The sequence below is a fragment of the Rhinatrema bivittatum genome, chromosome 10 (genome assembly GCF_901001135.1).
Source record: "Rhinatrema bivittatum chromosome 10, aRhiBiv1.1, whole genome shotgun sequence".
Classification (NCBI taxonomy): Eukaryota; Metazoa; Chordata; class Amphibia; order Gymnophiona; family Rhinatrematidae; genus Rhinatrema; species Rhinatrema bivittatum.
In genome coordinates, this window is record NC_042624.1 from 6,032,175 (window position 1) to 6,044,818 (window position 12,644).

The following is a 12,644-nucleotide window of genomic DNA, read 5'->3' on the forward strand; positions in this document are numbered from 1 at the left end:
TGTGAAATGGAAACAGTTGGAAGCTTGACAAAAAAAGTAATGTAATGATCAGCACTCACGTGACTAGAACTTGTTTGTTTATTATTTTTGTTAGCAGGCACCTGAAATGCTAGTGCATGTTGAATTTGCCAATCACTGTGCATTTTAGAAAGGTGGTCCTGGCTGGAACTGTACACAGTTCAAATATATGTAATTGATTGTTGGTAAGTGTATTTTTTAAGTAGCCACACTGGCACAAGTATGTTTACTTTTCCTCCTACTTAACTCACTAGCTCAGCTTTGTAAGAAGGGCTTCTCTGCTTGTGTGTTGTTTTTGTTTGGTGTGAGGAGAGCATAAACATCAGATCTTTATTCAATCTACTACAGTCATCTCTTACAGTGCCCTATCCCTATTAATACCAGGAGTGTTGTGATCTTCCTGCACACAGTGCCCTAACCCTGATACCAGTCTGAGACAGCTCCCTCCCTGCATTACTAGTGAGAGGCTGGCTTCACAGACAGGGGGGAGCTGCCTGACCCTCACTCCTGACTTCCCCCATGTCCCAGCTAGTGAATGGTGTGTGGGTGAGGGGGGGGGGGGGAGGAGGATGGTGAAGTCTGAGACAGCTCCCTCCCTGCATTACTAGTGAGAGGCTGGCTTCACAGACAGGGGGGAGCTGCCTGACCCTCACTCCTGACTTCCCCCATGTCCCAGCTAGTGAATGGTGTGTGGGTGAGGGGGGGGGGGAGGATGGTGAAGTCTGAGACAGCTCCCTCCCTGCATTACTAGTGAGAGGCTGGCTTCACAGACAGGGGGGAGCTGCCTGACCCTCACTCCTGACTTCCCCCATGTCCCAGCTAGTGAATGGTGTGTGGGTGAGGGGGGGGGGGAGGATGGTGAAGTCTGAGACAGCTCCCTCCCTGCATTACTAGTGAGAGGCTGGCTTCACAGACAGGGGGGGGCTGCCTGACCCTCACTCCTGACTTCCCCCATGTCCCAGCTAGTGAATGGTGTGTGGGTGAGGGGGGGGGAGGAGGATGGTGAAGTCTGAGACAGCTCCCTCCCTGCATTACTAGTGAGAGGCTGGCTTCACAGACAGGGGGAGCTGCCTGACCCTCACTCCTGACTTCCCCCATGTCCCAGCTAGTGAATGGTGTGTGGGTGAGGGGGGGGGGGGGGAGGATGGTGAAGTCTGAGACAGCTCCCTCCCTGCATTACTAGTGAGAGGCTGGCTTCACAGACAGGGGGGGAGCTGCCTGACCCTCACTCAAGCAGAGAAGCCCTTCTTACAAAGCTGAGCTAGTGAGTTAAGTAGGAGGAAAAGTAAACATACTGGTGCCAGTGTGGCTACTTAAAAAATACACTTACCAACAATCAATTACATATATTTGAACTGTGTACAGTTCCAGCCAGGACCACCTTTCTAAAATGCACAGTGATTGGCAAATTCAACATGCACTAGCATTTCAGGTGCCTGCTAACAAAAATAATAAACAAAGAAGTTCTAGTCACGTGAGTGCTGATCATCACATGTCAAGCTTCCAACTGTTTCCATTTCACATCCCCCCAACCATTACCTCAGTGGAAACCTTGGTAACATCAATAGATAAGAGGGCTGCCAGCCAATAGGAACACATATTCATTCCTAACTGACCTTCAGTGACCTGGAAAGTGTCTATTTGTATCATTTTGAGTTAGTGCGCACTAACGGGGAGTTAGTGCGCACTAACTCGGAGTTAGTGCGCACTAATCGGAAAAAACGATTTTTCAATGAAATAATCGTGCCAAACACGATTTTCTTCTCCTGCCACACGATTTCTATCGTTAAGACGATATGGAAAACGATTCACATCCCTAGAGGATAGCAAATGTAACCCCAATATTTAAAAAGGGCTCCAGGGGCGATCCGGGAAACTACAGACTGGTTAGCCTGACTTCAGTGCCAGGAAAAATAGTGGAAAGTGTTCTAAACATCAAAATCACAGAACATATAGAAAGACATGGTTTAATGGAACAAAGTCAACATGGCTTTACCCAGGGCAAGTCTTGCCTCACAAATCTGCTTCACTTTTTTGAAGGAGTTAATAAACATGTGGATAAAGGTGAACCGGTAGATATAGTATACTTGGATTTTCAGAAGGCGTTTGACAAAGTTCCTCATGAGAGGCTTCTAGGAAAAGTAAAAAGTCATGGGATAGGTGGCGATGTCCTTTCGTGGATTGCAAACTGGCTAAAAGACAGGAAACAGAGAGTAGGATTAAATGGGCAATTTTCTCAGTGGAAGGGAGTGGACAGTGGAGTGCCTCAGGGATCTGTATTGGGACCCTTACTTTTCAATATATTTATAAATGATCTGGAAAGAAATACGACGAGTGAGATAATCAAATTTGCAGATGACACAAAATTGTTCAGAGTAGTTAAATCCCAAGCAGATTGTGATAAATTGCAGGAAGACCTTGTGAGACTGGAAAATTGGGCATCCAAATGGCAGAGGAAATTTAATGTGGATAAGTGCAAGGTGATGCATATAGGGAAAAATAACCCATGCTATAATTACACAATGTTGGGTTCCATATTAGGTGCTACAACCCAAGAAAGAGATCTAGGTGTCATAGTGGATAACACATTGAAATCGTCGGTACAGTGTGCTGCAGCAGTCAAAAAAGCAAACAGAATGTTGGGAATTATTAGAAAGGGAATGGAGAATAAAACGGAAAATGTCATAATGCCTCTGTATCGCTCCATGGTGAGACCGCACCTTGAATACTGTGTACAATTCTGGTCGCCGCATCTCAAAAAAGATATAATTGCGATGGAGAAGGTACAGAGAAGGGCTACCAAAATGATAAGGGGAATGGAACAACTCTCCTATGAGGAAAGACTAAAGAGGTTAGGACTTTTCAGCTTGGAGAAGAGACGACTGAGGGGGGATATGATAGAGGTGTTTAAAATCATGAGAGGTCTAGAACGGGTAGATGTGAATCGGTTATTTACTCTTTCGGATAGTAGAAAGACTAAGGGGCACTCTATGAAGTTAGCATGGGGCACATTTAAAACTAATCGGAGAAAGTTCTTTTTTACTCAATGCACAATTAAACTCTGGAATTTGTTGCCAGAGAATGTGGTTAGTGCAGTTAATATAGCTCTGTTTAAAAAAGGATTGGATAAGTTATTGGAGGAGAAGTCTATTACCTGCTATTAAGTTCACTTAGAGAATAGCCACTGCCATTAGCAATGGTTACATGGAATAGACTTAGTTTTTGGGTACTTGCCAGGTTCTTATGGCCTGGATTGGCCACTGTTGGAAACAGGATACTGGGCTTGATGGACCCTTGGTCTGACCCAGTATGGCATTTTCTTATGTTCTTATGGATCTATTAAAATAGGGGGAAAATCCCAAGTAGTTATGAATTAAAGTTCATGGTGCCAGAACACCAGAAATGATTCTGATTTTGCTTGAAAAAGAAAAATAGAAAGAAGGAATACCAATCCAAAAAGTTATAGAAGAAAAGATAATAAATAAATTGTTGGCTGGTATGATTTGGGTTTGGATCATTTCCATGTGATTAATCATAATTTTTATTCTTATTTTATTTGATATAGCACAATTCCATTTGTACAATCAAAGCAGTTAAAAATTTAAATTGACATTCATTATACACTATATCAAATTTTAAAATAAAACATTCAAAACCAAGGGTAATAAAGAAAATCAACCCGGTACTTTCTTTCAAGTGAAGTCTAGAGTAATTATTGTGAATCTCCCACACATTAACCTAACAAACAGGAGCAGACAGTTGGTTCTGTTTGAGCATCTTGGATAAAAAGCGAGGGAAGGGAAAACCATGATGTCCCTTTAGCAGACAGCAAGCAGCAGGAATTGTTTTTAATTGTGTTCCCATCTGCCTGTTTTTTTTGGGTTTTCTCCTTTTTCCAGCCATTGCGCAGATATTTGCTCATAACCATGACACAGTAGCAAAAACATGTGAATTAATGCAACTGGATTGGACCCACTGGGCCGAGTCAATTTCTGTTAAGATACTGAACCCCCCATTGCTTCAAAAGCAAAGCTTCTGGCAGTAAATAAACCACAAAGAAGCTCTGTTAAGTCCTGCAATTTAATTGTAGTCTTTAACTTAAGCCCTCACAGAGGGAAGTGATGCCATTCTTCTGTTCCAAGACAAGCTGTAATGAGTTTTTTTCAGTTCCTCCTTGTTGTGGCAAGCTATTTCTTTTATCTGTGACACTGCACCACAGTTGACAAATATCAGTCACTGAACAACATGGCCATAACAAATTTTAAATATTCATTTATAAGATGTTTTCAAAAAAGCCTATGATAATGTACAGCCTCATTTAAAAAGCGGTAACACATGAGTAAGAGTAACAATGCAACTTTCGGCAACCCAGACTGCCCTTTTATGACCAGAATGTTTTGGACAGCTTTGAAATGTGGTAGAGATTGGTTTTCTGGGGAGGCACTGGGGGGCTGACACTTGTGTTTCTGTGCAGCTTGAAGAATGAGCGTGAAGACTTCATTATGCAGCTCAGTACTGTGTTTCAAAAGCAAAGGAAGAAAAGGAGGAATTGGCAATGGGAATCCAGCTCAGAGCCAGACACGAAGTTCAGCCAGAAATGGAACCTCTGCAGGGTTCCTGGCACATTTAACAAAAAATGAGGTAAAGGATGAGACTGCCCAAAACAGCAGAGGATTCCAGAGCAGATAATGGAAAAGCGTGACTTCAGGAAAGATCTAGATTACTTATAAAATCAGCGATAGACAATATTTTTAGAATATAAAAAAAAAACCCACTCTTTAATTGTGAGGTAAAGTGGAATACTAACAATCAAAACAATGAAATAATCCTCCTGCCCTCAATTTCAAATCACTATATTCGATACATGCTGTAGAAATGACCTTCATACTAGGCATCATCAGTTTGTGCTGTCATACTTAATACTCAACCTTATATATAATCATCGGTCATGTTGCAATCACAGTTCATCTCATATTAACTGAATATTTTATTATATATTTTCTTATTTTTTATACATTTTTCTTTGCTATTAAAATATGTAATCTTTTGCACAAATATCTAATGAAAAAGCCATAGAAGAGGACTTATCTCAATATTCAATGTTTGAAAAAATGCCAAGATATGCCATAGTTGAAACGCCCATTGAGAGATCAAACAGTCTAATGCAGGACCACATTTCGAACTACGATAGTTCTTCTTCAAGGAACGATGTTTCACATGCATTTTGGTCAATGTTCCTGGAGCTCATGCTAGCATTCAACAGGAAATGATGAAAAACAAATGTGGTAACTATAGTTGAGTCCATGGTTTCAATTGACCTCATTCTGGAGATATTTCACTTCAAAAGTTGTGTAAAAAATCTCTAAAAGAAAAATGGCGGAAATACAATATGGCTTCCAAAAACTGTTACTTGGGTCTTCTAATATCAGAGTGAGTGTCCCCACACAGAAATTATTCACACACCTGAGAGTACAAAATAATTTTCCACATGGCTACATGTTTGACCTGGCATTTCATCCCTGCTCTTTTTGGAACTCTAGCTCAACTGGATTCATTCTGGGCCATAGCACCACAAACCTACATTTGTAATTATCTAGAACTTTTCCACATTTTACAATCCCTTCCCCATCTAGCTCAGCTAATGCAGAGACAGTCCATGTCCAGGGGCCACAGACCGTGGCCCCCTCTAGAACCCAGCACACATATATCTCAAGTTTAGGTACCAGATATACATGGCTACATTCTTGCCATCCCAAAACAGCTAACTTTTCATGCAGTTTTAATATATCATTAGTGCAAAATGATATTCATGAAACTCATATATAAACTTCTAATGTTAGTGTTGACAAATGATTTGCATAATAAACAAGGGACTAATATATTATGAAAATGTACCTGTGCCAGGTTTGTTGGTGATCACTCATATTTTATATTTTTATAAAATGATTTAAAAAATATATATGCTATTAGTTTCCAAACATTCACTGGTTTTAAAACAGCTTATAGGTTTCAATGCTATAGTTTTCTAACATTTCAAGTCTACTATATATTATTTTCATATTTAAAAATAGGGTCCATATTAAGATTTATGATGGGGAGAGGAGAGGAGGTGGATGGAAGTATCGTCTACTCCCCTAACCTCCCCTCGCTGGGTCAAACACAGATCCCTGCTTGCTTTTTTTTTTTTTTTTCTTGTAATCTCAAGATGCTGGCAAATACTTTTTTGTCGAAAATCTACTACCGCAACAGTAAGTGTTTGAATGAACATTCTTTTGACTGTCGACAAAAAAGTATTTGCCATCTTCTTGAGATTACAAGAATATATACTACATAACAAATATTTAAGCAACATATTTTTAGCTTTTAAACTGAACCTTTATTTTCAGTGATTCCAGCCCTTGAAAAAGGATCGCATAAAAATCCAAAACATGGTCCCGTGTCGGGCATAGCTTCCTCGGAGCAGAAGTTTCCTTCTGCAGGAGTTGAAGGCTTCCATATCAGCACAGGAGTACATCTATATTCTGAAGATAAGTGAATAGATAATTATTTACTGAATGGATAATTGTTTACTACAATTTATGAATATGAAAGTTTGCAGCAACGTTTTAAATGAATATTGAGTGACACAGCACAGTTTAACAATACTATCACATGTAAAAGAGAAATTCTAAAAAAATATCGAATACTACAGCCCTATGATTAAATATAAGGCAGAGTAAAAAAAAAAGTCATTGTTATGACTTAACGATGAAGCCTATTATGAGGGTTAAATTAACTTTGGTTCATCAAGCTACAATTTTGAGATCATTGGACGTTTAGGTACCTTCTTCAGTTATTATTCAAATTATCATCATTATTACCCCACAAAAGCTGCAGTTAGCCTGCATTTTACGCTCCTCTCAAAAGGCAAATCTATGCATGCCCCTCTCTATGGGGATAAGGAGCACTGCTGTGTTGTCATTCACTGGCACCCTGTTAGCCGTGATGCCATCAAAGATGGCAACCCCATATTAGCCATGCTGTTATCCAATATAGCAGCCCCCATGCAGCCAAAATGGCTGCCCCATGGTCAAAAAGAGGCATGACCTTGATGGAGCCAGGCCAAATGTCAACCAGGGGCAGGGCTAAGGTGGGGAAGCTGGCAGGACATGACCCGGAAGTGAATGTTGATTGGCTAAGGATGGGATAAAGGCAGGGCCTAAACCAGAAGTGGGTGTGATCACCTGTCAAAACAAAGTTTTGACATCTGGAGGGCCCTATATATTTATTTTATTTTATTTATTTATTTGAATTTCTTATATACCGGCATTCGCGATGGGAGTCGCATCATGCCGGTTTACAAATAACAGGGTGTGATAAGAGGATAAATACTTAAAAAAAAAAAAAAACTTAGAACATTAACATGTGAAAAAAACTTAGAACATTAACATGTGATAGAAGAATAAAGTAGCAGTTACAATAAAACAGGGATAAAATGCAAACTTGGAATGTAGAATGCTACATTCCAAGTTTGCATTTTATCCCTGTTTTATTGTAACTGCTACTTTATTCTTCTATCACATGTTAATGTTCTAAGTTTCAGCTACGTTCATGCTACATTCAGCGGCGGTCCGGAACCCCCGCTGAACGACCTCCTGCAGTCGATCTCCTGCCGGCGCCATTTTCCGTACGGAAAACTATTCGCGGCAGGAGATCGTATTCCGGACCCCGCTGGACCCCCAGGGACTTTTGGCCAGCTTGGGAGGGCCTCCTGACCCCCACAAGACTTGCCAAAAGTCCAGCAGGGGTCCGGAACGACCTCCTGCAGTCGAATCGTGTTGGTCTATGGCCGCCGCCATTTTGCGCCGCCATTTTGAAAAATGGCGCCGGCTGAAGACAACACAATTCAATTGCAGGAGGCCGTTCCGGACTGCTGCCGATCCGGACCGCCGCTGGACCCCCAGGTAATTTAAGGCATTTGGGGGGGTTCGGGAGGATGGGGGATTTAATTTAAAGGGTCGGGGGTGGGTTTTAGGGGGTTTTAGTGTGCCGGTTTTCCTGCCCTCCCCCTTCCCCCGATTTACGATTTTTTGACGATAAATCGGGGGAATTGGTATTGTATCGTGGCCCTAACGATTTTTGACGATTTAAAATATATCGGACGATATTTTAAATTGTCAAAACACGATTCACATCCCTACAGTAAGTGACTCAAGAACATTGTAACAGTAGGCAACTCAAACTTATATTTTTTTCATTGTAACGGTAGGAAATTCAAGAACTTATTTCTTGTAAAAAGTAAGAACAAGGGGAATAGATTGGATCTTAAGTGTGATACGCTAGCATGCAGTAGGCTTCATTGCATAGTAATGTTTACATTGCATCAGGAGGCTGGGAAGGAAAGAGGATTTAAATATAAGTGAAACTTGCATCCAAATGGGATGGGCTAGTCTTGCCGTTATGCACTGTCATCTAGTAAGGTAGAAACACAAAAACCCAAAAAAAGAGTGGAAATCATGTCTGACAAAAAACCAAAAAGCTCACAGTAATACTTTCAACACTCCCCAAAATTGAGGAATATCTAAGCCAAGAGGAAGAGTGGCATCAGAACTCAAAGGCACTGAAAGAACAGCAAAGCAGCATTAGCAGTAGCATGAACACTAGTCCCAGGGTCTATGAAAGGTTCAAAAAATGTGCAAAACATTGGATTAGCATGGAAAGACCAATAGTCAGTAAAGAAACGTTGACGATAGCTATAGCAAAGGCAGGAATATCTATGACCCAAAACTGGGCAAAGGCTCGATTGCGTCACCACATGATTCTTTAACCCCCCCCCCCCTCCCCTTGCATGGAAGAAGCCACCTGCCCACACATGAATGTGCGGACATTAAAATCTGGCACACATGTGTGTATGGGAATTGCATGACATAAAATAGCTGTGTCCATGTGTACACACCAGGAACTGCGCGCACATGGACACGTGCGTGGGCCTAAAATCTACTCCTAAGGATTTTAGGTTGTTACTCCTGCTCTGTTCAGGTTACCCAACAAGCCCCCATCCCACCTGCAAAACCAATTGACGGCCAGACCTCTTCCTCCCCAACTTTATTTATTCATTCTTTCTTGTGGTACACAGAAGGCCTGCCCTAGCTGTAGAAGTACAAGAGTAGACTAACTCTACTCTACCATTATCATGAGTGAACTCAATCAACTTTGTTGAATGTAACAGCCATATAGCTAATCCATATATTAACTATAAGGTAGATTCCATGAATGCACCACTAGCTGGTTGTAACTAATGCTCTGTGTAGGTTACATTGCCATATGTTAACTCGCTTCTTTGCTTGAATACTCTAACCACTATTCATGTTATCCAACTAAATGCTAAGTTTTAAATATCCCCAATAGTTATCTTGCTAACTTTAAGCTAATTAAGGGGGTAATTTATCAAAGGCTTATCGCACGCGATTTATCGCGTGTGATAGCATGTAAATTAGATTGGGGCGGGGAAGGGGCTGAGTCGGCGGTATCTTCACTGCTGGCGATAATGTTACTAACATTATCGTCGGCAGTAGTGGGCCGAATAGCACAATCTTTCACGGTGGCACTATTCGGTGTGAAAGCCGGCAGCCGGTGCACCGCGGCCGCCAAAATCATACCACCGTGGTGTGAAGTCTGCAGGCTTTCGCAGGCCCACCCCCCCCATTTTCACAGGATTCATCATTCTGCGATGAATGATGAATCCAGGCCTAAGTCATTACCTGGATAAAAATTAGTCGGATATGTAATGGGCATTTTGGGGATACATTAGGGCAGGAATGAATTGTCTGGATAACTTATCCAGCTAACTCTGATATTAGGGATTGGATGGATACATTTTTTGGATAATTGTAGCTGTGTTTGATTTTTCCAAAAATAGCTGGTTATATTTAAAGTTATCTGGCTAAAGGTAGCCAGATAACTTTACCGGGGATATTCAGCAGGACATTTATCCCATTGACTATCTATGTAGTGCCCCTTAAGACATGCATTTTCCTAGACTGGTGGGGATGGGGGGGGGGGGGGGGATTACCATAGAAGAAATAGATATATACTTGTTTACTGGTTCAAAACCTGAAGGGGTCTAGCATTGCCCCCAGATACCACACCCCGTGCCCTTCTCAGATAACCCTTTGCTTTTTCCCATTGCACAATGTACCTCTTGAAATCACAACAGGCAAGAATATTTGAAAACGTTTACTAATAACTGAAGTGTAAATCAATAAGTTCAGTTAGACAAACACACAGGCCGATGCAATACTGTACAATGGCCACATCACGCATCTCAACTCACAATTAGATGCACGTTTTGGATGCGTGTCCATAACCCCCAATGCAAAACAGGGGCTAGCACATCCAAAATGTGCATCCAATCGAGCATAGGTAATAGGTATTGTTGAGATATTATGTCAGAGGAACCAAAATAGGAGAAATTGAGCATCCATTTTCCTAACCTGACCACCACCTCTCCTGGGCACCTGCTGCTGAGGAGGCACTAGGAGCACACAATTTCCCCAAGTGCCTCCTTTTTACCATGGCACTTGATTTAAATATTAAATTGGGCACCCAGGAGAGGTGCATCGGCACACGTTAAGGGAGCGAGTGCTCAATGATGAGTGCTCTTTTAACGGGCGCTGATATTGCTTCGGCCTCATAGAAAATTAAAAGGCATATAATAACAGAAAACTCTTATTAATCATTGTAAAAAAGTCAATTTCTCATGCACACAATAGCAATGCAACACAATGAATAATAACTGAGTATACTAATATTTGTTTTGCCTATTTGTGCCAGCCTGTAAACCGTTATGATGGTAAATAACTTAATGACGGTATAGAAAAGATTTTAAATAAATAAAATAAATAAATATACTGTAGATGTAAAATTAGTAGAGGGTACATGAACTAGGCAAAGAACAGGACCTTTGTTAGCAAAAAGAACATTTCAGAGATGATCTTCCCTCGAATGCACAAATCTTGTTTCAACTCCCCCCCCCCCCATACACACACACACACACACACACGCTCACACACAGTCAATAATCCTATAGGGTCCACCCCTAATGATGTGGCCCTTTTTTAAACATTAATAAATAATAATGAAGGAATCCAACAGCTTCTTTGGTCAGATTAAAAATATGTAATTCATGGAGAAACAGGCTGAAAAGCATCTCTTTCCTGAAATTCCTAGTCAAAAACCGAGCTCCAGGAAAAACAAACTATCAGGAAGGTTGCTAACAGAGTAACAGTGAGTTTAAGATCTTTTATTCTTTTCTAGGCTTTGTGGTATTAAGCCATAAAACAATTTATTTTTCTTCCCACACTTGCTAAACACCAGGTTTCACTTCTCTGCTATCATCCTCCATGGTCAGTCTCCTCAATGTGTTCCTGGCAGCAAAAAAAAACGAGGGTCATGCCACATAAAGGCTCCTTGGCTCTCAGTTTCTGGCTTACTGGACGTTTTTCTGGATTTCCCAGCCTCTCCCTCTCTCTCTCTGCTGGCTGGCTTCCCTGAGGCAAACCGGACAAAAACACTATCACACTGGCTTCCTCTCTTCCTCTGGGGCTGGATCCCAAATATTGGGGATGTGAATCGTTTTTTGACGATTTAAAATATCATCTGATATATTTTAAATCGTCAAAAATCGTTAGAGGCGATATACAATAGGCATTCCCCCGATTTATCGTCAAAAATCGTAAATCGGGGGAAGGGGGAGGGCGGGAAAACCGGCACACTAAAACAACCCTAAAACCCACCCGACCCTTTAAAATAAATCCCCCACCCTCCCAAACCCCCCCCCCCAAATGTCTTAAATTACCTGGGGTCCAGTGGGGGGGTCCCGCTGTGATCTTCCACTCTCGGGCCACGGGTGCGTTAATAGAAATGGTGCCGGCGCTACCTTTGCCCTGTCATATGACACTGGACCAGGTAATTTAAGACATTTGGAGGGGTTTGGGAGGGTGGGGGATTTATTTTAAAGGGTCGGGGTGGGTTTTAGGGTTGTTTTAGTGTGCCAGTTTTCCGGCCCTCCCCCGATTTACGATTTTCATGATTTTAAACCAAACAAAACCGCGACGATCCGATTCCCTCCCCCCCTTAGCCAAAATCAATTGTTAAGACGATCGATCACACGATTCACATCTCTACCAAATATTTATTTTATTTGTTTTCAATTTTTAAATATGAAATATGAAATATGAAATAAAAATATGCCCAGCAAAGCAGTCTGATTGTGGTTTGCTTTTGGCTTTCCCACTGTGATTGGTTGAGGCAAACTACTGTCTTATTCTGAGTCTGAGGGACTCTCTCATTAGCTCCATAATTCAATCAATCTTGTCAGGCAGCTTCACCATCAACTTGACCTCAATTTTTTAATTCCTGTTTTTTAACTTCTGTTTACTTTTTCTTTTCTTTTGTAAACATTGACATCCGGCAACTTAAGTCAAATGATGAGTTTAAACTGAGAAAAGGAAATAAAGAAAATATCCCTCTATCCTTTTTTCTAGAGTATAAAAAATGCAGTGGCTACAATCCATCACTTGTCAGAATCCCCAGGATACACTATGAGTACCAGGTAAGCTCATGGGAGCTGAGGACTCAACTTTAGG

General features: G+C 41.3%; 1 long non-coding RNA gene across 1 annotated transcript in view; it reads right to left on the minus strand.

Moving 5' to 3' along the window:
* Window positions 1–4,821: 4,821 nt before the first annotated feature.
* The window catches only part of LOC115100106, a 230,522-nt gene continuing 222,699 nt past the window's right edge, over window positions 4,822–12,644 (minus strand). Inside the window, exons 3-4 of the long non-coding RNA XR_003858963.1 lie at window positions 6,393–6,539; window positions 4,822–5,380 (exon numbers count right to left, since the gene is read on the minus strand). This is a non-coding gene — a long non-coding RNA (uncharacterized LOC115100106). The remainder of the gene's footprint in view (window positions 5,381–6,392; window positions 6,540–12,644) is intronic.